At 47.0% G+C, this 24,068-nt stretch overlaps 4 non-coding genes and 1 pseudogene across 4 annotated transcripts; all 5 read right to left on the bottom strand.

The window, feature by feature from the left end:
- Positions 1 to 12,044: 12,044 nt before the first annotated feature.
- On the bottom strand, positions 12,045 to 12,190 carry LOC123081119 (U4 spliceosomal RNA). Its single transcript, XR_006438636.1, has one exon. It is a non-coding gene; the product is annotated as a U4 spliceosomal RNA (small nuclear RNA).
- A 1,579-nt stretch (positions 12,191 to 13,769) lies between these two features.
- LOC123081117 (U4 spliceosomal RNA) lies at positions 13,770 to 13,917 on the bottom strand. The gene has a single exon (XR_006438635.1). It is a non-coding gene; the product is annotated as a U4 spliceosomal RNA (small nuclear RNA).
- An 833-nt stretch (positions 13,918 to 14,750) lies between these two features.
- On the bottom strand, positions 14,751 to 14,898 carry LOC123081121 (U4 spliceosomal RNA). Its single transcript, XR_006438638.1, has one exon. It is a non-coding gene; the product is annotated as a U4 spliceosomal RNA (small nuclear RNA).
- A 1,885-nt stretch (positions 14,899 to 16,783) lies between these two features.
- On the bottom strand, positions 16,784 to 16,931 carry LOC123081120 (U4 spliceosomal RNA). Its single transcript, XR_006438637.1, has one exon. It is a non-coding gene; the product is annotated as a U4 spliceosomal RNA (small nuclear RNA).
- Positions 16,932 to 18,976: 2,045 nt separating this feature from the next.
- Positions 18,977 to 19,108, bottom strand: LOC123081124 (uncharacterized; annotated as a pseudogene).
- Between the last annotated feature and the right edge of the window lie 4,960 nt (positions 19,109 to 24,068).

Genomic DNA, 24,068 nt, shown 5'->3' with positions numbered 1-24,068 from the left:
CTGTGGGGCCGCGCCTGGACCCGGGCTGCCACGCTGGCAGGATGTGCAACGCCTAAGGGAAGGGCACTGCAACGTTGGATGCGGCGCCTTGCTATCGGGTGCCATACGAAAAGGTCTGTGATGTGAAAAATTTTCAGACCCAGGTCAGATCGTGAATTGATTTCGCCCTAAGGTTAAATATGTGATTTCTGCCTGTTCAGACGCAGTTGAATCAGGGATGCAAGGCCCTGCCTGCATGCGTGGGCAGGTCGGTCCAGGCTATGTAAGCCCCGTACAATAATTAAATAAATATTTGTGTTTTCCATTTTGACACGAACAAGGCATGGTTGAGTTGCCTAGCCGGTCAAGTTGTGTTGGCTATTTTTCTGCCGACTCGAGTTCGCATCTGGGCAGGCATGAAACATTTTTATTTATATTTACTTACGTGATGAAACGCAAACCAAGTGAAGAAAAAATATTTTTATTTTGGAATAATAACTGCGCTGTCTAAAAAAACTGTGTTGTTGCTTTTTTTTAGACACATCTGCCTTATGGAACGTGAGGGCAGGCCCAAGTTGACGCCCAATCGAGCTATGTACGTAGGCGGACTCTGCCCAGCCGAGTGGAAGAAACCAAAAATAGGTCCCCGGATTAGTACCACCTCGTTTATATGGATCAAATATAAAATCGCCAAAGCGGGACGAAACCAAGAATATTTCCTTGCTTTATTAGTAGGTGTCGTGGAATTGTCACGGCAGATGTCCTCGAGCTAGGACTTAGTCGTGGAGCCATCGCAGCTAGGAAGCTTGAAGGGGTTAATGTGGGACAAGGAACACGAGGGTTTATACTGGTTCGGCCCCTTACGGTGAAGGTAAAAGCCTACGTCCAGTTTGAGGTGGTATTGATTAGGGTTACGATCACCAGGGAGCGAAACTGTTATGCCCGGCTCTCGATGAGATCGTTCTCTGCCTTAAACTGCTGCCGGGTCGTCTCTTTATATAGGGAGGCTGACGCCCTGCAGCTCTCAGAGTCCCGGCCGGCTCATAAGAGTGTCCGGCTCGGACTCTCAACTATTCTTGCCTTACACTACAAGTTCTACCAAAACAATGATTACAACTACGGGCCTTAAGCCATATCCGGGTCTTAAGCCCATCTTTGGCCCACCGTCTTCAAGCTTGGCGCCAGGCTTCTGGCAATAACCATATGAGTAACCCGGCCCCTCCTGGCGGGTGACTCTAAGGTCTATATCCTCAACATTAGGCCCCAGATTGATTTGAGCCGGCTCATGTCAATCTTCTATTCCTTCGACAGAAAACCTCCGGCTTACAATTGTGTGAAGGCCATAACCCGGCATGACATCATCCTCTGGACTCCGGGTAATCCGCCGTGACGTCATCTTCCATTAAGCCCGTTTTTTACTCCACCAGATTCGCAACGGATCTTTTTCTTTACTGCCATCCCGAAAATCGAGGCGTTCGTGGGGAGATAACCACGCCGTGGTCTCCTTGATTCTCGCGCCCACTTATGAGCTCGCCTTATAAATAGGCCGGCCCGACGGGCTTTCAGCCACTTCTCTCTCCTTCATCTTCTTCCTCACGCCACTGCTGCCCTGCCCGAGCTCTGCTACTGCCACCGCCGTCGCGCCCCCGGACTTCGTCAACCTTGGCCGCTGCATCACCCTGACTCGGTCCAGACAAACGGCGGCAACCTCCGCTCCTCTTTAGCTCCGGTGAGTCCTCGCCACTCCATAAGGCAGATCCGCACTAGGGCTTCATAGTTCTTCCTCTGTTCTCGTAGTTCATCGCGGCTCTCAGTAGATTTGAATTTTACTACCCCTTTTTGATCTTAGCTTTGTATAGACTTACTGCAGTAGATGTTGAAGACCTATTTCACATGCAAACAGCCCTCTTTTTACTGCATAAGAACCTTGTTCAAGCTCAAGAACCTCCTCACGTCTGTTTCTAGGTCTAGAAACTTTTCTTTTGCCCGACCATTTTGATCCAAAATATTTATTGCGATGTGTGAAACCTGTTTTACCACACTTAGTAAAAAACTGCAATCATTGAGTCTCGGCGGTTTACATTTCCGGTTTAAAGAAACCACGCGCCGTAGAACCTTCCGGCTTAAAGAAAACCATGCGCCATAAAATTTCCGGCTTAGCTGTGATAAGGCCTGTAGACAATCAAATTACTCTCAATCCCTCGGCGGCTTAAACAGCCCGATGCACTTAAGCGTATACCATTAGTCCCCTTCATAAGCCGCCACCTTGACATTGAACTGTAGATTTCTTCCGGCTTATAATTAACCCGGACATTTTTCCTTTTATCCTAGACTGCCGACTTTCACCATGCCTCCCAAAGCTCCCAAAGCCTCCATTACTTGCAACTGGATGAGGTCCAATGTCACCAATGAGACCCTAGCAGATTTTGTCAAATCTGGATATCTGCCCAAGAAGGACGTCATGTCCTACCGTGCCCCTGACCCGTCAGAAGAGAGACCACAGCCAAAGGACGGGGAGGTAGTGATTTTTGCGGATCATATGAGCCGAGGCTTCGCACCGCCCGGTTCAAAGTTTTTCAGAGACGTTCTGAATTTCTTCGATCTGCGGCCGCAGGACATAGGACCCAACTCAGTGTCCAATATCTGCAACTTCCAAGTGTTCTGCGAGGTTTACCTTGGAGAGGAACCTAGTATGCTGCTCTTCAGAGAGCTTTTTTACTTGAACCGTCAGAATGAGTGCGCCAATGGGCCAAGTCTAGAGCTAGGTGGCATCTCCATTCAGCGGCGAAGGGACTGCCTTTTCCCTTACGCAGAGCCGCCCAGCCACCCCAAGGACTGGAATCTGACGTGGTTTTACTGCCAAGACACGTCGCCGGCTGATGAAAGTCCGTTGCCCGGCTTTCGCCCCTCACGTCTAGAGCCGACTCACCCACTGTCAGACAAGCTGACGCAAGCGGAGCGCCAACCTCTGCTCCCCACTATCAACAAGATCAAGGCTCTCCTGGGCAATGGTCTGAATGGAATCGATCTGGTCCGGGTCTGGATCTCGTGGCGGGTGATCCCATTGAGCCGCCGCCCCGGCTTAATGTGTGAGTACACGGGCCGAAAGGACGACCCTCAGAGACACAGCCGCAATGATCTTCCTGAAGACGTTGCCGAGGAGATGACCAAGGCTCTCTTGAACGAGAGCCTGGCAGATTGCGGAAGGACCGGGTTAGCCCCCTTCTGCAAGACCAACCCAGCCCCAGCGGTAAGCTGCTGATCTGAACATCTTATCTGTACATAACTTTCATCTGAATCATTGTAAGAAAACCTCATTGTATTCTTTCAGGCTGATGACAAGTTCTGGCGGGTCAAATATGACCACGAAGCGGCCAAGAAGACCAGAAAGGCGAAGAAAGCCGCCAAGAAAGCCGCTCCCCGCAAGAAGGGGAGTAGGCCAACTGCTTCGGAGCTGATGCAATTAAGCGACAGCTCCGAGTCAGAGGTAACCCCTGAACCTGTAAGCTCTTTGTTGCGTTTATTGTTTATTTCTTGTCCGCCTTACCAACACTTGTTTATCAACAGGATGACATCGGAGCCAGTAACCCGGTGGTTGAAGAGGTAATGTCACTTTCCTCCGACTCGGAGCCCTTGCCAAGGCTGAAAGTCCGAAGGGTAACCCGGAAAGTAAGCTTTTCACATCCTTTAGCTTATCAAGATCCTCAATTTATTTTGAAGCGACAGGTTCATGAGAGCCGGCGTCACACCCGGACCAACAAGGACACCGACCTCTCCTCCGGGCTACCTGACGCATCGAGGAAGCGCCGAACTGAGGTTATTTCCCACTTGTACCCTTTTCATCTGTTGGCGGGTGTTATCCGTCAGCCACTCAATTCTTCTGACTCAAATTATCAGGAGACCTCCCCCTCTTCGGGCGACTCTATGCAGTCGAGTCTTCCGGCCTTCAAGACCGCGCCCAGGTAATGACAACCATCTCATGTTATACTTGTCTTTACTTACCCTTTTTGTGCTTAACGTTTCTGTCCTTTCAGTGCCCAGGCCAAGCTCACCAAGAGGGCGAAGAAATCCAAGCCGGTCGATGAGCCGGACTTGCCTGAGCCGGAGGCAGCCGCTTAAGAACCGCCGGCTGCCTCTGCTCCTGAGGCTGCTGCCCCAACCAACAAGCCCGCAACAGAAGCTTCTGTTAACCCGGAGGCCTCCAGCTCGGCTCAACCAGCAGATGACCCGGACGTGGTAATCACCCGGACAGAGTTTGTTGAGCCGGGGAGACCTACTGCGCTCGCCAAGTGCTCCGCCAAAGGGGAGCTGCTAGAGTCCCGCCGGGTGAACCTGGACCTCACTGACTACGCCAACTTGAACATTGGAGAGATCGTCTCCGGCTTCGTCAGCCAAGTGCACAAGAGCCGGGACGCAGAGATTGCCATGGTGAACCAGATCCAGCAGAAATCTGAGGTATTATTCTTCTGTCCTCTTACTTACTGCATAGTTACCTTTACCATGCTAGCCCCCAAGTCGACAACTTATGATTGAGTATGTTGTAGACTTAGGTTCCGGCTTATTTCCATGAACCGGTAGTGTGTAGATAGGAACGTTCAATATGCATTAGCCCCCAAGTGCCAAGTGTCTTTGCTTGGAAAGCGCTTGGGACTTTAAATTTGTATAATACCTGTTCATGCTATAATCCGGAAGTTTATGTAGGCTGCTGGCAAGAAGCTTGAGGCTGACCTCGCTGATCTTAAGAACCGGCTGAAGATGCAAGAGATGGAGACCCGGAAGGCAAATGCCAAATTTGTGTCTAGCATCGCCGCGCAAGAAAAGCTGAAGACCGAATTTGATGCTGAACGGAAAGCCTGGGCCGAAGAGAAGGCCGCGCTGGTGAACCGGGCGGAGAAGGCTTCGGCAGAGAAGACCGCCGAACTCTCCGGGTTAAAGCGCCAAGTGTCTCAGATGGTTTCTGCAATCTTCGGTAAGTCCTCCACCGGCTTTCATCCAGCTTAAAATTTTGATGCCTCATAGCTCACCCTTGTCGGCGGCTTACCTTGTTCTGTGAAACAGGTCCCAGAAGTGCTAACCTCAACCAGAGTGTGGTAACCAAGCTAAAGGCCGTGTACACCCTGGTGGAGCAACTCTACACCGGGTCACATCGTGCCTTGGCTGTGGTGGCCCTATCCAACGAGGTACCGACTCACCTGGCGGAAGTTCTTCGCCGGCTCGCCGTTCTGCCTCAACGTATCCAAGAGCTGCGACGGGCCTCTGCAAGAGCCGGAGCAATCGCCGCGCTGAGTTGGGCCATGGCTTTCCTGCCCGAGTTAGACCCGGCAGACATCGCCCTCGGCTATCCAAGTCTGAAGGAAGACGGCACAGCCTTCGACCAAAGGGACTTTGCCGCCTGCGTGAAGGTCGTGCGCCCGGTGGCCACTCTCATTGGCAACGACACAGACCTGACCAAGTACCAGCCGGGTTACAACGCGGAAAATCAGAGGATCCCGACCCCGCGCTATGAAGCCCTCAGCTTAATCCCGCCGGCTCGTCAGCACACCTTCGCCCCAGAAATTGACCCGGCGGGGTTAATTGACGAGGAAGCTCAGTTCGAAGCTCTGAGCGGCATCGACTGGAAGTCATCAACTTTCCAGGTCTTGGGGACAGCCGGAGGAGAAGAGAGGGATGAATCGGAGACATCAACCCAGCAGGCATCTTAACTTGGCAGGCGGCTTATAAAACAATGCTCCACCCTTTTGGAGTCGATGAGTCTTGTAATAGAATAGGTTCAACACTTTAACTGTGTCGTGCCATCGCGCACGTATTGAATGCAGAATCCTGATGAAAGTTGCTTCCTTATATGTCTCCGGGTCATAATTGATCATTCATTGTCCTTAAGCTCAAGAATAGTTGCCTTTAATCATCCTGCATAAAGGACAAATCACAAGTCTCTAGGCGGCTTACCGCACTGGGAATCATAAGCTTTGGATATATAAACCGGAATATGAAGCAAAAAAGACTATCCCGCAATTATGTCCTCAATACAGTCGCGATAACACACTTAGCAGTCTGCAAGCATACTTCCGGTTTAGATAACCCGGGCAATAAGGTTGGTACCTTAATTCCGATTTACCTGTCTTAATAGTTACCCCTGTAAATCAACGTTAAGCCGGCAAAGTGAGACCCGGTTGTACACACGTTGAAATAATCAGAAGAAACTTGCTATAAAGCAGAAGATCTTAGGGACTTCCGGTTCGAATACGACCAGAGACCCGACCCAAAGGGATTACGCTAGGATTCGAATGCGATCATATAGCCCCCAGTGGGTGTGGCGATGTCAATCAAGAGGGTGCCGACAGCTATGTTCTCTTTGGTTCGAATACGACCCATGTTTGAACAGGAAGCCCCCAAGTGATTTTAAGAATTGTTTAACGACGCTGATTCGAATACGATCCACGTCGGTTCTCAAAGGGGTTAAACTATGATTCGAATATGACCAAAGAAAACCTCCCAATGAGCTCGGCACTTTGCCAATCAAATGGGTATCGACAGCTATGTTCTCTTTGGTTCGAATACGACCCATGTTTGAACAGGAACCCCCCAAGTGACCTTATTACCTGCGGCTAGATTCAAATACGATCATAAGCCGGATCCTCCTTCAAGTTTATCATGTTAATCTTGCAAAGAAAACAAACACGTGCACATTTGGAGGAGAAAAAGGGCAGAGGTCCTGTTTTATTACTTATCATAATATATACATGGCTGAGAGAAATATGTACATTATGAGAGCCGGTGGCTCAAGTGTAGTAAGGCCGAAGCTGAGCTATGTTCCACGGCCGACGGGTCTCTTCCTCCGACTTACGTGAATCTTTGTGCTCTCGAATGTCAATGAGGTAATATGACCCGTTGTGCAAGTTCTTGCTGACCACAAAGGGCCCTTCCCAAGGCGGGGACAGCTTGTGTGTATCTGTTTGATCCTGGATGAGCCGGAGCACGAGATCGCCTTCCTGGAAGACCCGGGATTTAACCCGGCGGCTATGATAACGGCGCAGGTCTTGTTGGTAAATTGCCGAACGGGCTACTGCCACATCACGTTGTTCGTCCAACAAGTCAAGAGCATCTTGGCGCGCCTGTTCATTATCCGTCTCAACATAAGCCGCCACTCGAGGTGAGTCATGACGGATGTCACTGGGGAGGACTGCTTCTGCCCCATAAACCATGAAGAAAGGCGTAAAACCTGTAGACCTGTTAGGAGTAGTATTGATGCTCCATAACACGGAGGGCACCTCCTCCACCCAACAACCCGGCGTCCGTTGCAAAGGGACCAAAAGCCGGGGCTTGATACCCTTCAGAATCTCCTGATTAGCTCTCTCAGCTTGACCATTGGATTGAGGATGAGCCACTGAGAAAACATCAAGTCGGATATGCTCTCGTTGACAAAACTCGTCCATGGCGCCTTTGGAGAGATTGGTGCCATTGTCAGTGATAATGTTGTGCGGAAAACCAAAGCGAAAGATCACCTTTTTCATAAACTGAACCGCCGTGGCTGCATCGCACTTGCTAACTGGCTCCGCTTCAACCCACTTGGTAAACTTGTCAACTGCCACCAAAAGGTGGGTCTTCTTATCCTTGGACCTTTTGAAAGGCCCAACCATATCAAGCCCCCAGACCGCAAAGGGCCAAGTAATTGGGATCATCCTCAGTTCTTGAGCCGGTACATGAGCTCGTCGCGAGAACCTTTGGCAACCGTCACACTTACTGACCAAGTCCTCTGCATCAGCATGAGCCGTCAACCAATAAAAACCATGACGAAAAGCCTTGGCCACAAGAGACTTTGAGCCGGCGTGATGGCCGCAATCCGCTTCATGGATCTCACGCAAGATCTCTTGACCTTCCTCAGGGGAAACACAACGCTGAAACGCTCCCGTAACACTGCGGTGGTGCAACTCACCATTGATAACTATCATTGACTTAGCCCGCTGGGTTATTTGCCTGGCCAAAGTTTCATCCTCAGGTAACTCGCCCCAGGTCATGTAAGCCAGATAGGGCATTGTCCAGTCTGGTATGATATGGAGAGCCGCCACCAGTCGTGCCTCCGGGTCGGGGACAACCAAGTTTTCCTCTGTAGGCAGCTTAACAGAAGGATTATACAGGACATCCAAGAAAGTATTAGGCGGCACCGGCTTTCGCTGAGAGCCTAGCCGGCTTAAAGCATCAGCCGCCTCGTTCTTCCTGCGATCAATGTGCTCTACTTGGTAGCCCTGAAAGTGCCCAGCAATGACATCAACTTCGCGGCGATAAGCCGCCATGAGAGGGTCCTTAGAGTCCCACTTGCCTGATACTTGTTGAGCCACCAAGTCTGAGTCACCGAAACACCTGACCCGGCTCAAGCTCATCTCCTTAGCCATCCGAAGACCGTGGAGCAAGGCCTCGTACTCAGCCGCATTGTTAGTGCAAGGAAACATCAATTGTAGCACATAATGGAACTTGTCACCTTGAGGGGAAGCCAATACAACTCCAGCCCCCGAGCCCTCCAACTGCCTGGACCCATCGAAGTGAATAGTCCAATATGTGTAATTAGGCTGTTACGTCTTGCTGTGTAATTAGGCACCTTCCTAGGGCCTTTGAAGTCCTTGGGTAGACGCTCATTACGGATAGCTGGTACTAAACAAGGGACACCCCCAGTCCTGGTAGGGATACCCACGTCGACGGAAGTCGTCGGATAAGCCGGGGGGGTCTGGTAAGCCGTCAATTGAGGCACCTGCTCCGCCTCTTACCGCACTCTGTCCTGGTCTGCTGCGTGAAAGGCTCCGTTATGAACCGGGCCGTGGCCAGGGGGCGGGTCACGGCGTCGGACGTTACTTGAACCGGTCGCTGAAACCATGTGTCTGCTGTAACTCGGGCTCCGGCCTGGACGAGGGGTCGAGTGGATCCTGTCTCGGCTGCAGGAATACGCCTCTTGCTGCGCCAGTGCTGTCTGAAGGAGTTCCCTGACCCGATGGGTTTCGATAGCCGTCGGAGAGTCGCCGTCAACTGGGAGAGCCGCCAGCCGTGCCGCCGCGGCGACCATGTTCTCCAGCGGGTTATTATAATGACCCGGGGGCGTTGGTACGTACTGAGGCGGGGCAGGGGGCACCTGGGGAGGCCCCATCACTTGTGGCTGAATAGGGGTCCCAGACCCGGGCACTATGACCCCTGGCGGGTTACTAGACCCTGCACCTGGCGTGTTGAAGAGGTTTCGTGGATCATAAACCGGAGGGAGTCGAGATTGGGCCTTTTGATGCCTCCTTCTCAGGACCTCATTGGACGCGTTTTGATCCATCGTTAGCCGGAAGGACTGCGCTTGAATCAACTGGGTTTGGGCGTCGAGAGCCGCCCTTTCCGCAGCCATCCTGATCCCCTCTGCTGCCAGATCCTCCTTGGCTTTCACTAGATCCAATTTTAACTGCGCCACCACCGCATCATGCTGAGCTTGATCTGCCGGGTCAATCGTAGCGGTTAACAGCGCCGTCATCTTGTCCGTGAGATCCATTAGTACCTGAGCCGGAGAAGGCACCGGGTTTCCCGCTCCAGCAGCGGGGTTCTGAACAGGCTGCGCACCGGCCATAAAGACTCCAACCTGACTTAGCGGCTCAAACGGGTCCGGAATACTGTCACCACCGGAACAACCCATGAGCCTGCCATCTTGGAGTTGATACAACGAGTTTGACTCATCGGTGGACGACTCGCCGTCAGAGCCGGCGGCCGCCTCATCACCAGATCCAGATTGATCAGAGGGCCCTCCATGGATACATCCTACAAAAGCGTGCCGTAAGGCAGGCCGGGCCCGGGCGGGTCGTGCACGCTGAGCCGTCTCGATGAGATCGGCGCAGAGATCCGGCTCAGGGCCCGGCTCACCAATCTTGCCAATGAAAACATGAATTCCGCCGAAGGGGACCCGGTACCCGTACTCAATTGAGCCGGCGTCGGGGCCCCAGTTTGCATCGTCGATATAGAGCTTGCCGCGACGACTCTTGGTCATCCGGCCCACAGCGTATCCCTTGAGCCCTTCGAAGCTGCCCTTCAAGAACTCAAATCCACCATGCGCTGGCCCCACGGTGGGCGCCAACTGTCGTGGAATTGTCATGGCAGATGTCCTCGAGCTAGGACTTAGTCATGGAGCCATCGCAGCTAGGAAGCTTGAAGGGGTTAATGTGGGACAAGGAACACGAGGGTTTATACTGGTTCGGCCCCTTACGGTGAAGGTAAAAGCCTACGTCCAGTTTGAGGTGGTATTGATTAGGGTTACGATCACCAGGGAGCGAAACTGTTATGCCCGGCTCTCGATGAGATCGTTCTCTGCCTTAAACTGCTGCCGGGTCGTCTCTTTATATAGGGAGGCTGACGCCCTGCAGCTCTCAGAGTCCCGGCCGGCTCATAAGAGTGTCCGTCTCGGACTCTCAACTATTCTTGCCTTACACTACAAGTTCTACCAAAACAATGATTACAACTACGGGCCTTAAGCCATATCCGGGTCTTAAGCCCATCTTTGGCCCACCGTCTTCAAGCTTGGCGCCAGGCTTCTGGCAATAACCATATGAGTAACCCGGCCCCTCCTGGCGGGTGACTCTAAGGTCTATATCCTCAACAGTAGGTAATAGATATAGATATAGATTAATATGATATTGTAGTCTTGATGGTATTTTGAACAAAATTGGTCAAACATTGCACCATTTGACTTCGGATAAAATATATAGGGATAATTAGATTTATGCCCCTAGTTGTGTCCCACTCGTCTGTTTTATCCCTAATTCTCAAAAGTCACTGGTTCTGTCCAAGTCACTTTGCTCCTATTATGCTTTTGCCCTTTGACCGTTTGACCATCAGTTTGAAAACTTCATAACTAATTCATACTAAATCAGAAAAATGCAAATAAGATACCAAAATGTTTAGAAAAACATCACCTATATGTCAGTGTCATTTGCATTCATGAAAAAAGTGTTGGAAAGTGCCCATCCGAGTTTTAGCTCTTATGCTACCACCATGAATAGTAAAATCTAAAAAAGTTCAAAAAATTGAAAAAAATTGGTGGCAAAGAATGACAAATGTTTTAAGTGACTGCCAAGTTTCATCAGGGAATAACATTCGTGGGTGCCGTGGCAAAAAAAACAATCAGCACTCCAAAATAGATTTTTTTTGCCACGACTTCCACGAATGTCGTTTCCTAATGAAACTTGGCAAGCACTTAGAACATTTGTTGTTCTTCGCCACCATATTTTTTTGAATTTTTTTGAGTTCACTATTCATGGTGGTATCAAAAGAGCTAAAACTCGGATGTGCACTTTCTAACACTTTTTTCATGAATGCAAATGACACTGACATATAGGTGATGTTTTTCTGAACATTTTGGTATCTTATTTGCATTTTTCTGATTCAGTATGAATTAGTTATGAAGTTTTCAAATTGACGGTCAAACGGTCAAAGGGCAAAAGCATAAGAGGAGCAAAGTGACTCGGACAGAACCGGTGACTTTTGGAAATTAGGGGTAAAACAGACGAGTGGGACACAACTAGGGGCATAAATCTAATTATCCCAAATATATATGGCTTCTGTGAAGCACGTAGGAGTACTAGCTAGACTACTACTCCCTTCTTCAATAAATAAGCATAAGATATTCTAACTTTTTTCTAAATCCTATGTATATAGATATACTTTAGTGTATTTGTTAACTAATTTCAGTTCGTACAATAATCCATATTAATAAAATATTTGAAACATCTTATTCTTCCTCCGTTTCTAAATATAAGTCTTTTAGATATTTCAATATGGACTACATCAGGATGTATAATGACGTATTTTAGACAGTCGATTCACTCATTTTGCTTCGTATTTAGTCTGTATCGAATCTCTAAAAAATCTTAGGAACCGAGAGAGAATTTGTGAACGGATGAAGTATTAGTTTCACTTTGATAGAAGTTTTTTCTTTTTGAACTGCCATTCAGAAAGGAAAGGCTGAAAGGTACCACAAGTTACAACCCAAACATCACATTTGGCAAAGGTTAAAAGTTGATTTTGTCAAAACTTTTTTTACATATTGATTTGTGGGTTTTACCCTCAAAGAGGGAACCCTTCTAGAAATTCTCAATGACCCGTAAGAGTCAAAAAGGAGGTTTGGAAATAGTTTTCAACCAGCAATTGACGCGCCTCAGTATAACCTCACTAGCTGCATCATTGCCCCAAGCGCAAAGATGGGTGCACCTTATCCCAGGGATCTATTTCTTATACCCGGGTCATCCTCAAACTATTTCTCCATAACCGATGTGGTACAATTAGCTCATCACGCCGCAGAGCAACAACCTGAGTTAATTAAAGCAGGTAACCCATTGGGCCATAAGATACCAAGCTCCTTTCGGCCCATGGCATTACATGAGTCCCTGCTCAAAAAAAAAAAAACCCTGCGTGAGTCCTGTTTGTTGCTTCTGCCGCTTTCTCTCCGTTTTTCCTTTCTTCTCCCCCTTTGTTTGAAGCAAGGTTGCTTACTGAATGTTGGGCTGCTGGCCGGTCATTCAATTTTCAGTTGGAGATATACATTGGAGCTGGAGACTGAACCAGGCCATATTCTCGGTGACTCACGGTGACAGAGATGTTCTCGACACTGAATTAGTCCATGAATATGTGATGTAGTAATATAGACATACCATACAGATTTTCTCGATTCAGACTGGACAGACCACACACTCACACGGTCAGCAAGCAGAACCACGAATTAATCTCGATGGGACATGATGACGAACGAAATAACAGTGGACAAGCTTGTTTGACGCAATACCACCCGGAATCAAGAGACCCTGACTGAGCCCTTTTGCGAAAGTCCAGGCTGCTGGTGCGCTCTGGTAGATCTCGGTGCACAGGTAAGTCTGTTGAGAGTTCTCTGCTTTTGGGTATGATCTCGACTGCTCGTGTAGTCGTGTCTGATGTGGTAGCAGCGGAGAGCAGGGGCACGAAGCGTTTGCACAAGAATGGGTACCACCGGAAGAATCAACACAAATTGCTCGTTCATCATCTCGATTTCAGGTCAGAGACTTTCGTTGGATGGGTGAGCGGTGTGGCCAGCCCTTGTGCGCAAGTCGTGGCTGCTGGTGCGCTCTGATAGTTCTCCATGTACAGGGAAGTCTGGCTGCATGTGAATATCTGGTGCGAGGTCGCGGAATGGGATCGAAAGTTTCGCGGGCCAGGAAAGGCCGATGCTAATTTGGGGGCGAGAAAAGTCTGTCGGCCTTTTGCCTGAGCAAGGCGAGGCAACAAGACAACAACCGTGTGCAAGCCGCCGTGCTGCCGGCTCAACGGTGCGTTTCTGTGGCATTTTCCACTGAGGCCTTGTTCGGTTGAGATGGTTTTTGAAGGGGAATGGCAGGGTTTGAGAAGGATTAGATCCCTACAAGCCAAAATTCTCTCTAATCCACTTCAATCCCTTTGGAAGGAGGATTAAACGAACAAGGCCCGAGGGAATTGAGCCGGCCGCTGAGCCTTTTTTTTTTGAACCAAAAGGGGTTTCCCCCCGCCCCAACTTTTTATATAAAGGCAAGGCAAAGTCAACCAACATAGACTGTTAACAGCGCTCGACGGCAACCGGAGAGTAGCTGCCACAGAAAGAAAGCAAGGTTTAACTGCCCTATTACAAGGTTTTAGGCGGATCTAGACAGGATACTCTTCGGTTGCCTTCTTATTTTGTAACCATAGTTAGGGAAAGATGGCCTTGCTGGATGGATCATCTTCATCTTGTGCTCGTCCGAGCAGCGGGGTTAAAGATTTTACGTTTCAATTTGTTGGGTTTTACCCTCGCAGGGAGGGAACCCTTTCAAAAATTTCGAATGACCAGTGATGGTCAAAGAGGGGGTTTGGATATAGTTTTCAACCAGCAATTGACGCGCCTCGGTATAACTTCACTAGCTGCGTCATTGCCCCAAGCGCAAGGATGAGTTATCTGTATCCAGAGTTCTCGCACCCTTATAGTCCGGTCAATCCTCAAACTATTTCTGCACAACCGATGTGGTACAATAAACTCATCAACTCCGTTTCGAAAAAATTAACTCACTAACGGACACAGGAAGGCCCATTGGGCTAGCTTCCTTCGGTTTGATGATCATCCTCCCATGCGTGTGCACTTTGGGCCTGCACCCAGAGGGGCGTCCACAATATATGACTAGATTTGTGCCGTCGCTCAACCCATGGCACCACGTTCTGTTTTATGCTTGTCTAAAAAAACGTTTTGTTTTATGCAGTAGCTTTTGTATATTCACTAAAGAAAAGTAGCTCTTGTATACGCAACAATGCGAGACCTGTTGCTACTTTTGCTTTCTTCCTCCTCATTTTCAGATTAGACATCATGGTTGGACATGGCGTCCTCAAGTAAAATTGTCCATTTAGGGAATTAAGCATGTTTTCCAGTTTGTTTTTATTGTAATTTAATATTAGTTCGTACATTTGTAACTTTAGCTGCCCAAAGTTGAATTGAGAAAATATGCTTCACTTCAAGTTTATAGTTTTTTTGTGGAGAATGTAGTGCTCGTCTAGGTAGTACTTTTCCTTGGAACAATTAGTACTCCTTCCACACTTGAAATTAAGGTGTATAATTTTATCTTATAAAGCAAGAGGTGTAGCGTATAACCAAATTTATTATAAGAATAACTATCAACAAATACATTACTAAATAAATATATTCATATATTGTCTACATAACGCTACTTGTATGATATTGTAGTCTTGATGTATTTTATATATAAAGAATTTTTTTACATTTCAACTTGTTGGGTTTTACCCTCACAGAGAGGGAACCCTTGCAGAAATTCTCGATGACCCGTGAGAGCCAAAGAGGGGGTTTGGAAATAGTTTTCAACCAGCAATTGACGTGCCTCGGTATGACCTCATTAGCTGCGTCATTGCCCCAAGCGCAAAGATGGGTGTATCGTTGCACGGAGATCTCTTTTTTATACCCGGGTCATCCTCTAACTATTTCTCCATAACCGATGTGGTACAATTAGCAGATTCATCATGCCGCAGAGCAACAACCTGAGTTAATTAAAACAGGCAGCCCATTGGGCCATAAGGTACCGGCTCCCTCCGGTTTGAACACGTGTGGGTACTTTCAGGGTTTTTTTTTAGGCTACTCGGGCCGTTCAGGTGGTTATTGGCTTCCGTAATATGGCTGATCTTGTGCCATCTCTCGGCCCATGGCATTACATTTTGTTTTATGCGCAGTAGGTTCTGTACCTGCGTGAGACCTGTTGCTACTTCTGCCGCTGCCTTTCCGTTTTTACCTTGCTTCTTCTTCCTCTTTGTCTGAAGCAAGGTTGCTTACTGAATGTTGGGCTGCTGCCCGGTCATTCAACTTTCAGCCTTAGATATACATTGGAGTTGGAGACTGAACTAGGCCAGGCTAAGAGCAGGGCAAAACATACATACAGCTCGTGAAGGAGCTACGCACTGCTCCTCCGGGAACCAAGATCACGTCGACAGATATTTTCTCGACTTTGAATTAGTACATGAATGAATATGCCATTGTAATACAGACATGCCATACAGATTTTCTCCATTCAGACTGCACAGACCACACTCACACGGTCAGCGAGCAGGGGGCTGAACCGGAATATGCAAATCTCGTCAACATACTTTTGAAAAGAAGAGTAAATTACACAAAACCACCACTTTGAGAGCTAGGTTTGCAGAAAACACAACGTTACATTTTCGTGACAGAAAGCACCATGTCTACCCTAAACATTTTGCAAATAACACTGAACGGCGGATTTAACTCGGTTGAGCACGTTTATGACAGCTGGGGCCTTTTTTTGCCTACGTGGCATAACATTTCGTGTCAGACCATTTGTGATCAAAATTTACATACTAGTCCTTCAATTTTACAAAGACACCCCTGAATCAAAAAGTAAAAAAGCAATTAGACCCTGCAGAGGTTGGCTTCGTGGGGGCAAGCGGGGAGGAGGAGATGGACGAGGACGGCGCACGGAGGCGGGGAAGGAGCAGGTGGTGCTGATGTGGGGCTACCTCTCCAGCGTCTCGCTGCAGCGCTCGCTGCTACTTTGCCCCGTGCCCGTAAGGCTGCCCCCGGCGGTGGCCGACGACGCCTGGAGGGATGTCTGCGGCTGTGGGTGCGGCTTCGCCATGGCCATCTCCGGTGACGCCTGACACTCTCGATTCGCCATGGCCATGGCCATCTCCGGTGATGCCTCGCGCTCTCGATTCATCACGAGCTCATCAAGGAGGGCCACCGGATCTGCGCTGCGCGAGGGCTGCCGCGACAGAGGGCTGCCAGATCTGCGCTGCACGGCGTTGAACACCTCCTTCGTGCAGGAGGCCAAACCAGGGCAGCGGCGTGGTATCCCTCGCCGGATCCGGACGAGGTGGCGGTGCTCGGGTCGGATCCGACGCGTGGGGTGCTTGTGGCTCACCGGCCATATGTTGAGGAGTTCAAGCGGCGGCGGCGGCGGTCGTCAACCATGGCGGCGGCGGCATATGGTAGTGCAGGGAAAACACGAGAGGCTGCGGGCGCAAGGGGGCGGCATAGTGAAGAATGTTAGGGATGTTTCGCATTTTGACCCTGTCTTTAGCCTAACGTTATGCCACGTCAGTGAAAAGCGGGACCCGTCTGTCATAACCGTGTTTAACTGAGCCAAATTCACCGATCAGTGTTTTCTGCAACAAGATTACACAAAAGATGGTGCTTTCTACCAAAGAAATGTAACGTAGTGTTTTCTGCAAACCTAGCCTTCAAAGTGGTGGTTTTGTGCAATTTACTCCGAAAAGAAAGATTTTATATTTAAATCTGTTGGGTTTTACCCTCACTAGTAGGGAACCCTTCCAAAAATTCTCAGTGACCCATGAAGGCCAAAGAGGGGGTTTTGAAATAGTTTTCAACCAGCAATTGACGCGCCTCGTTATAACCTCACTAGCTGCGTCATTGCCCCATGCGCAAGGCGAGTGTTCCATAGCCCAGAGATCTCCTTCTTATAGCCGGCTCATCTTCAAACTATTTCTGCACAAACGATGTGGTACAATTAACCCACCAGCAACATGAGTTAATTGGTTCTGAAAAACACGACCTGAGCTACCTAAAACAGAAAGGCCCATTGGGCCATCAGGTACCAGCCCTTCGCTTTGAGCCTCCCGGTGCACCGGTAATATGGCTAGATTTGTGCCGCCTCTCGGCCCATGGCACCACGTTCTATTTTATGCAGTGGCTTTTGTATTTTCACTGAAAAAACAATGCTGTAGCTCTTGTACCTATCAACGTGAGACCTGTGCTACTTGTCCTTCCTCATTTTCTTTTTTCTTTCTTCTTCATCTTCTTTTATAGCTGTGCTGATTAATAAATCATCTCAAATGTTTCGCGGACTAGGAAAGGTCGATACTGCATGGGATGGGAAAAGTTTGCCTGAGTAAGGCAAACCGTGTGCGTGCCACTGCTGCCGGAGGAGCAGTTGCTCCAGGTTTCAATCAGGGGTTTAGATTCGATGTTATGGTTGAGCATGGCGTGTTCAGGTAGAATTGTACATTTAGGGAATTAAACCGTGTGTGTTTTAGTGTTAGATACATCTGTGTCTATATAAAACTAAGACAACTAATTCAAGACGAAGGGAGTACATTGTAACTTTAGCTGAATTGCGGAAAGTACACTTCATAGGAATGGTGAACTTGTGGGCCAACTTCATGTTTGTTTAGCAGCCAGAGATATCAGCAAAACGAAAAGATTGTCCGAAAAGATTGTTCAAGTTTATAGGGAAAAAAACTATGAACTCCTACTGTAAAAAATACAAGGTGAAAATATTTTTATTGTGTACTTCATGATACTAATTTGATATTTCAGTTCTTAGTTTCTATAAATTTAATCAAACATTGCACCGTTTAACTTCTAATAAAATCTACATGCCTCCTTTGCACCAAGGATTAGACTACTATAATTGGATACCATGGGTTAGGTGTAAAGTTTTTTTTTGAGAGTACGCTTAAGCGTACCATATCTTTATAGAACGAGAGAATAAATTTTACATGATTCCCAGAGTCCAATCACATGATGACTGGAAGGCAAAAAGACACCACGCCATTTTTGTCCTTTTTTGCAAAAAAAATCTTAGATCTATTAGCAACACCAACAATACAAACAACCCCAACAAGGAAGAAAATTACAACAAGGTCCAAAGGAAGTTAACTGCCGCCATATTCCAAAACGGGCCGGTGGCGCGCCTCCACCGATGCTCCACTGCCGGAGCCAGCATCTCAATGTTGGTGGCGGATGGGAAGTCGCCGGTCCCCGATCCTGTCAGATCATCGCCCTGTAGAAAAGAGCCGTCGATGCTGGATATGGCACAAGTCCAAAAGAGCTCCGCCCATGCACAAGCGGATGACACCACCGGCAGAAGCATCCTAACCTCCCATAGTATGTCAGGAATTTACCCCGAGGATCCGACGATTCTGTTTGGATCGGCGAAGTCTTAGTGGATCGAATCCCAGCCGACGAACTCCCTATCACGTCGCCGCCATCCTCCAAGCGCCGATGCCACGAGAAAACAAATCCCGCCGTCGCGCATGAGCATCAAGAAGACTAAGCTGCCAGATCCTTCGCGCCGCCCGATGAGACGTCATGGTGGAGGTGGAACCACATCACCTTATTCTGACGCGGCGCCATCACCGCCACCGTGAAACCTAACCCTAACCCTATCTACAAGTCGAAAGCGGAGAAACGGGGTTCTCCCTCCCTCACGCTGCCCGCGGCGGACGGAGGGGAGAGGAACCGTCAGCCTCGCCGACGCTTGACGTGAGTGTTGCAATCGCTTGCGGTTTTGCCTCTCGCGCTACAGGAGGGGAAAACTGCTCGACACCACATCAAACTAGAGAGAAAAGCTACTCTTTCACGAGGTATTCTCCCTAGAGTCTTCATGCTTCTTTCTTGCCCAATGCTTGGGCATTAATTGGATCACTTCCCACTCAAAAAGAGTGTAATGAGTAATGTTTGGAGCAAGAAAAATGTTTGGAACCCTTCCAAAAATTCTCAATGGCCAATGAGAGCGAAAGAGGGGGTTCTGAAATAGTTTTCAACCGGCAATTAACGCGTCTCATGAAATCTCACTAGCTGCGTCATTGCTCCAAGTGCAAAGATGGATGTGGCAAAGCCCGAAGATCTTTTTCTTATACCCCGGATCATCCTCAAACTATTTCTGCTCACCTTTCCACACAGCAACAAACCGAATTAATTAGGTACTAGCTACCTTCGGTTTGAGCCTTTCATTTTCATGCATGTGCACTTGGGCGGGCTGGTTCCTATTTGATGGGAGCAACTAACTAATGGTATCTATGGGGGCTTTCGCAAAGGTCTTTTTTGTTTGAGAGCACCAAGTGATGTGCTCAGCTGCCGCCACGTGTCGCGCACTGACGCTCCCTCTAGATTTTGATATTTTTTTTTTACCTTTTTTGCGTTTTAGATTTTCTAAATACTTTTATTAGCTTTTGCCCGGGTTATCTAGGTTTTGATGATTTTTTTGGAAAACAGTGCTTTCCGCGAGAAGCATATCATGTACTTCTACGAGAAAAAACGTAACTCGTGCTTCCATGAGAAGCACAACTTGTGCTTGCACGAGAAGCATAACCTACACTTGCACGAGCTGTGATTTTTTCCTTTTTACGGGGAAGCACAACTATGCTTCCTGAAAATGGAAAAACACATCCCATGCTTTCTCGAGAAGTGCAACTATGCTTCCTGAAAAGGAGAAAGCACAACCTTGCTTTAAAAAGGTGAAAAGGCACAACTGTGCTTCTGGTTTCCATTTTTTGGTTTTCGAACAATTTTTTGTTCCTCTTTTTTCTTTTTTCTTTTATTTGATTTGTTTTTATTTTTATTTTATCATTTTTATTCTTGATTTTTATAAAAAAAGTTCAACAAAACCTATTAATACGAGATATAGTTTTGAAGATTGACGTGAAAATCAACGGTGAAAACAATTTGTGATTTGGACGCATGGTTCAAAAGATAAACTGTTTTGAAACAAAAACGAATCTATAAAAAGGGAAACTTCCAGGTTGTGACATGAAGTGCGCCACTTAGCACCAGAGAAAAAGTGGGCTGACATTTACAAGGGCTACCCCTTAATTAGTGATCTTGCTATTTGGCACCTTAAGCGTTGGTTGCGGTGCTTTCGGTAAAAGGCGCGCCCTCCCCTCTCCCTTCCGGAGAAGCGAGTTTTGTTGTAAGGGGTCCATGTAGGGTAATACTTTTTCGCTCAAATAATACACAAGTTCGCATCGTGCGTTTTCTTTTTCCCACCAATTTTGTGAACGTTCTAGAACTTTTTCCAAATTATGACTTTTTTAAATTTGTGAACTTTTTCCATATCTTCAAATTGATTTTCAAAATTGTGTAGTTTTTTAAACCCATGAACAGTTTTTTAATTAGGGAACTTCTCAAAAAAAATATGAACCTTTTGCTAGACCACAAACATTTTCTCATTTCCTTTTTGTTAAAAAAACTGGTAAATGAGTGAACCGAACAGGCGACGTGGGCGACAAAAGAATAAAGAGCTACTCCCTCCGTTCCAAAATAGATGACTTAACTTTGTACTAACTTTAGTACAAACTTAATACAAAGTTGGATCATTTTGGAACGGAGGGAGTAGCAGGCATTTCCTATTTGGCACCTTCATCGCCCGTTAATGTACATTTTGTTAACTGCCAATGAAAGTGCTCTTACTGGGTTGGCCCATCTATGGGTGCAACAGGCAGCTGTTTTTTTTTCTGTTTTTCCTGGATAGGTCTTGGTTTATTTTTTATTTTCTTTTTTAAACTTTTTTATAATTTCCGTATAAGTTATATTATTTAATTTTATTTTATTTGTAATTTTGAAATTCATGATTTTTTGAAATTAGGAAACTTTTTATTTAAATTCGATGAAGTTTTTTCCAAAACCCATGTAAATATTCAAATTTAAGATTTTTAAAAAATTGAAGAACCTTTTTAAAATTAGTGATTTTTTTTATGAAGTTGATAAACTCTTTTCTAATTTGTGAACTCTTTTTCAAAATCAATAAACTTTTTTTCCAACTCAATGAACTTTTTCAAACTTGATGACCTTTTTTAACATTTGTGATTTTCCTTTCCCAAAATTATTGTACTTTATTTTCAAAATTTATGGACTTTTCATATTTGATGAACTTAAAAAAATCGATGAACTTTTCAAATGCGTGAACCAATTTGAAGTTTGTGTTTTCTTAAAATCTAAGAAAATTTTTTGATTCTATGATTTTTTTTAAACATAGATTTGCAAAAGTCAAAGTTTGACCGACAAACCAAATGCAAATGGGCCGACTCATTCTTGCTGGCTAGTGGGCGTCAGATCTCCTAGCCGGTGTATAAGGCGCCTACTAGGAACTCCCGGGCTAGAAAGCAACTAGATTCGGGTGAGCGAGCGACTCAGTGCTATTGGGCCACAACCCATGTAGCCGCGCGCAAACACCTATTGGGGCGCAAATCATGCTGGGGAGAGCTCTCTGTCGGACGATGCTATAGATCGCTTTAAGTGATCGCCTAAGCTCGCCCGTCACCCTTTCCCGGGCCTGGCCTAGCACGACGACAGGAAGCGCCCGACGCCCAACCTCACTAGTTGCATCATTGCCCCAAGCGCAAGGCCGATGTTCCATAGCCCGGTGATATTGTTCTTATACCCCGTCATCCTCAATCTAATTCTGCACAACCGATGTGGTACAATTAGCTGTTGTAGGAGAGCAACCTGAGTTAATTAAAGCAAGCAGGCCAATTGGGCCACCAGGTACCAGCTGCCTTCGAGCGTTTATGGGCCTACATGCTTGTGGTCCAGTACTTGCGTCCGTCTCTAGGCCCATCGCACCATGTTTAGATGATTTGTCTGATCAGCGGCCTTGTTAGTACCATAAAAAAAACTTGCTGGTATACACAGAAAGGGGAAGAAGAAAGAAAGAAAGAAAGAAAGAGAAAAACATAGTAAGTAGCAACATTCTAATATAGTGTATCCCTATGAATTTTGCTTCAAATTAATATAGTGTGGGGATCCCTAAAAAAAAGCAACATTCTAATGACTCGCGGCGATCGAGATTTTCTCTATTCTGAATGCAATACGGACAGACTATACAGATTTTCTGTATTCTGAATGTGCAATTTAGGCTACGGTGAGCGAGCAGAACCTCGAATTAATCTCTATACTATAAGACACGAGGAAGAAAATAAGATTAAGATGCTCTCCAACCTAACACGCCAGCTATAACACCAAAACTGTCTCAAAAAAAAGAAGCTATAACACCGAAAACAAATGTAAAGAAGTGTCACGTAGTTGTCGACAAGCTTGTTTTCTGGCGAAGGTTTCTCTTATGCTTATCGCTGAAACTTTTGTCCCCTGCATTTTTTTTTATTAGAGGCCAGTGGCAGTATCTCAACCCTGATGATAAAGCCATTTTGTTTGTTTAGGTGCCAACAAAACAAAGCATGCACGAACGATAATAATCAAATAATAGCAGATACAGCATGGTATCGCCGCACAATATTCTAAAGAGCCACACTTGTGAGCTGACAATCATATGAACTACACATTTCCATGCAGGGACGAATCCAAGGGGGGACGAGGGGGGGCTAGACCCCCCCTGACGATTTTGTTTTTACATAATAACGATCAAACTTTTGGTAAAAGCAGGTGAAAATAATGAACGCATGGCTAACTTCGCCCCCCCTAACCACGTGAAGTGCAAAACTGTAAAGCCCATCTATAGCAGGCCCCTGCAGCAGCCCACAACAGGAAGACGAAGGACGTAATTAGCGTCGTTTTCTTTCCTTTTATTTACTTGCCTCCGATGCTATCGCTAAGGTATAGCCGCCGTCTAGGGCAGTTCCGTATTCAGCGCCATGCAATTCCTAAATCAAGATCTGATTGTCGAAGGGGGCAAGACGATCCAATGGATGCACGGACGGCCGGCCGGCCGCACAGCTAGCTCGGCGATGAGGCAAGTAATTACTCTCGATTCTCATTCTCTTTACTTCATCCTTGGCTTATATTTTGTAATTAGATTAATCTGTACCTTTAGAACTAAATGATTGGGACAACACAAACTGTATACGTAAAATTGTTATTAGGAAATATTCTTGAGTCCTGACCAATGAGATAAGATTTTGCATTGTTTATCCCTTAGATTTATTTCATTAGCATGTGAATTACCCTTTGTATTTCTTATATGTCAACTTTTAGTAAAAATGAAATTGTTCAAAGCCGCCACATGTTTTGTTCTTTTGATGGAATCTTTCATTAACCTAAGCCACGATCATCTTTGCACAAAAAAAAAAAAATCCAGTGAGTCACCACACGGAAAACCTTGCCCCCCCTATGTTAGAATCCTGGCTCCGTCCCTGTTTCCATGATCCAAGAGCCATGACCAGAAAAGGTGTGTAAAGTGAGAAAAGCGTGACGCTGCACTCTATTCGGCACTAGTTTAACCGAATCGACAAAGTGGCGTGTAGTGCCGGAATGGCACGTGTCCTCGAGCTCGAGCTCGAAGGTCAATGTGTCGAACGACTTGCCGTGATCAGACTCGATCAGAAGAAAATCCGTGCCACAGATGTGAGATGTCTCGTGCTCTTTGCCATCCAACGGAAGACTCGAGTCGTTCTCGGTTTGTCTGATGGACGCAACGATACCGATCGATGGTTCAGCTCCAGCTTCGCGTTGTGAACAAAAGGCTCTGTTGTTTCTAGAAGCCTGCAGCTACACGTGTGGGCTCTCGCCAGCTGAGGCCAACGATTTGCTTTCTGCAGCTATTATGACTTTCTTATCGAGGCCGTCGCGCACGTACTCGGGAAATTTGCACTGATGCGGAGCCGCACGTGATATTTTTCTTCCCAAATAAAATAAAATCTTTTTCTTTTGGCAAGTCAGCAAGCGCTGATATCAAATCAAATCTCACAGAAGATCCTGCGAGATCTCCCATAAATATATTCATTATGGCCTCCATTGCTGCGTGAAAAAAAAAAACCCTAACAGCTCACTGTGTCGAGGGAGTGGTTCTGCAGGCCTTTGTTCCGGCCTGCTTACCACCGGTCCAGGTACGACC

The sequence above is a fragment of the Triticum aestivum genome, chromosome 3D (assembly GCF_018294505.1).
Source record: "Triticum aestivum cultivar Chinese Spring chromosome 3D, IWGSC CS RefSeq v2.1, whole genome shotgun sequence".
Lineage (NCBI taxonomy): Eukaryota > Viridiplantae > Streptophyta > Magnoliopsida > Poales > Poaceae > Triticum > Triticum aestivum.
This window is presented reverse-complemented; position numbering and strand designations above follow the sequence as displayed.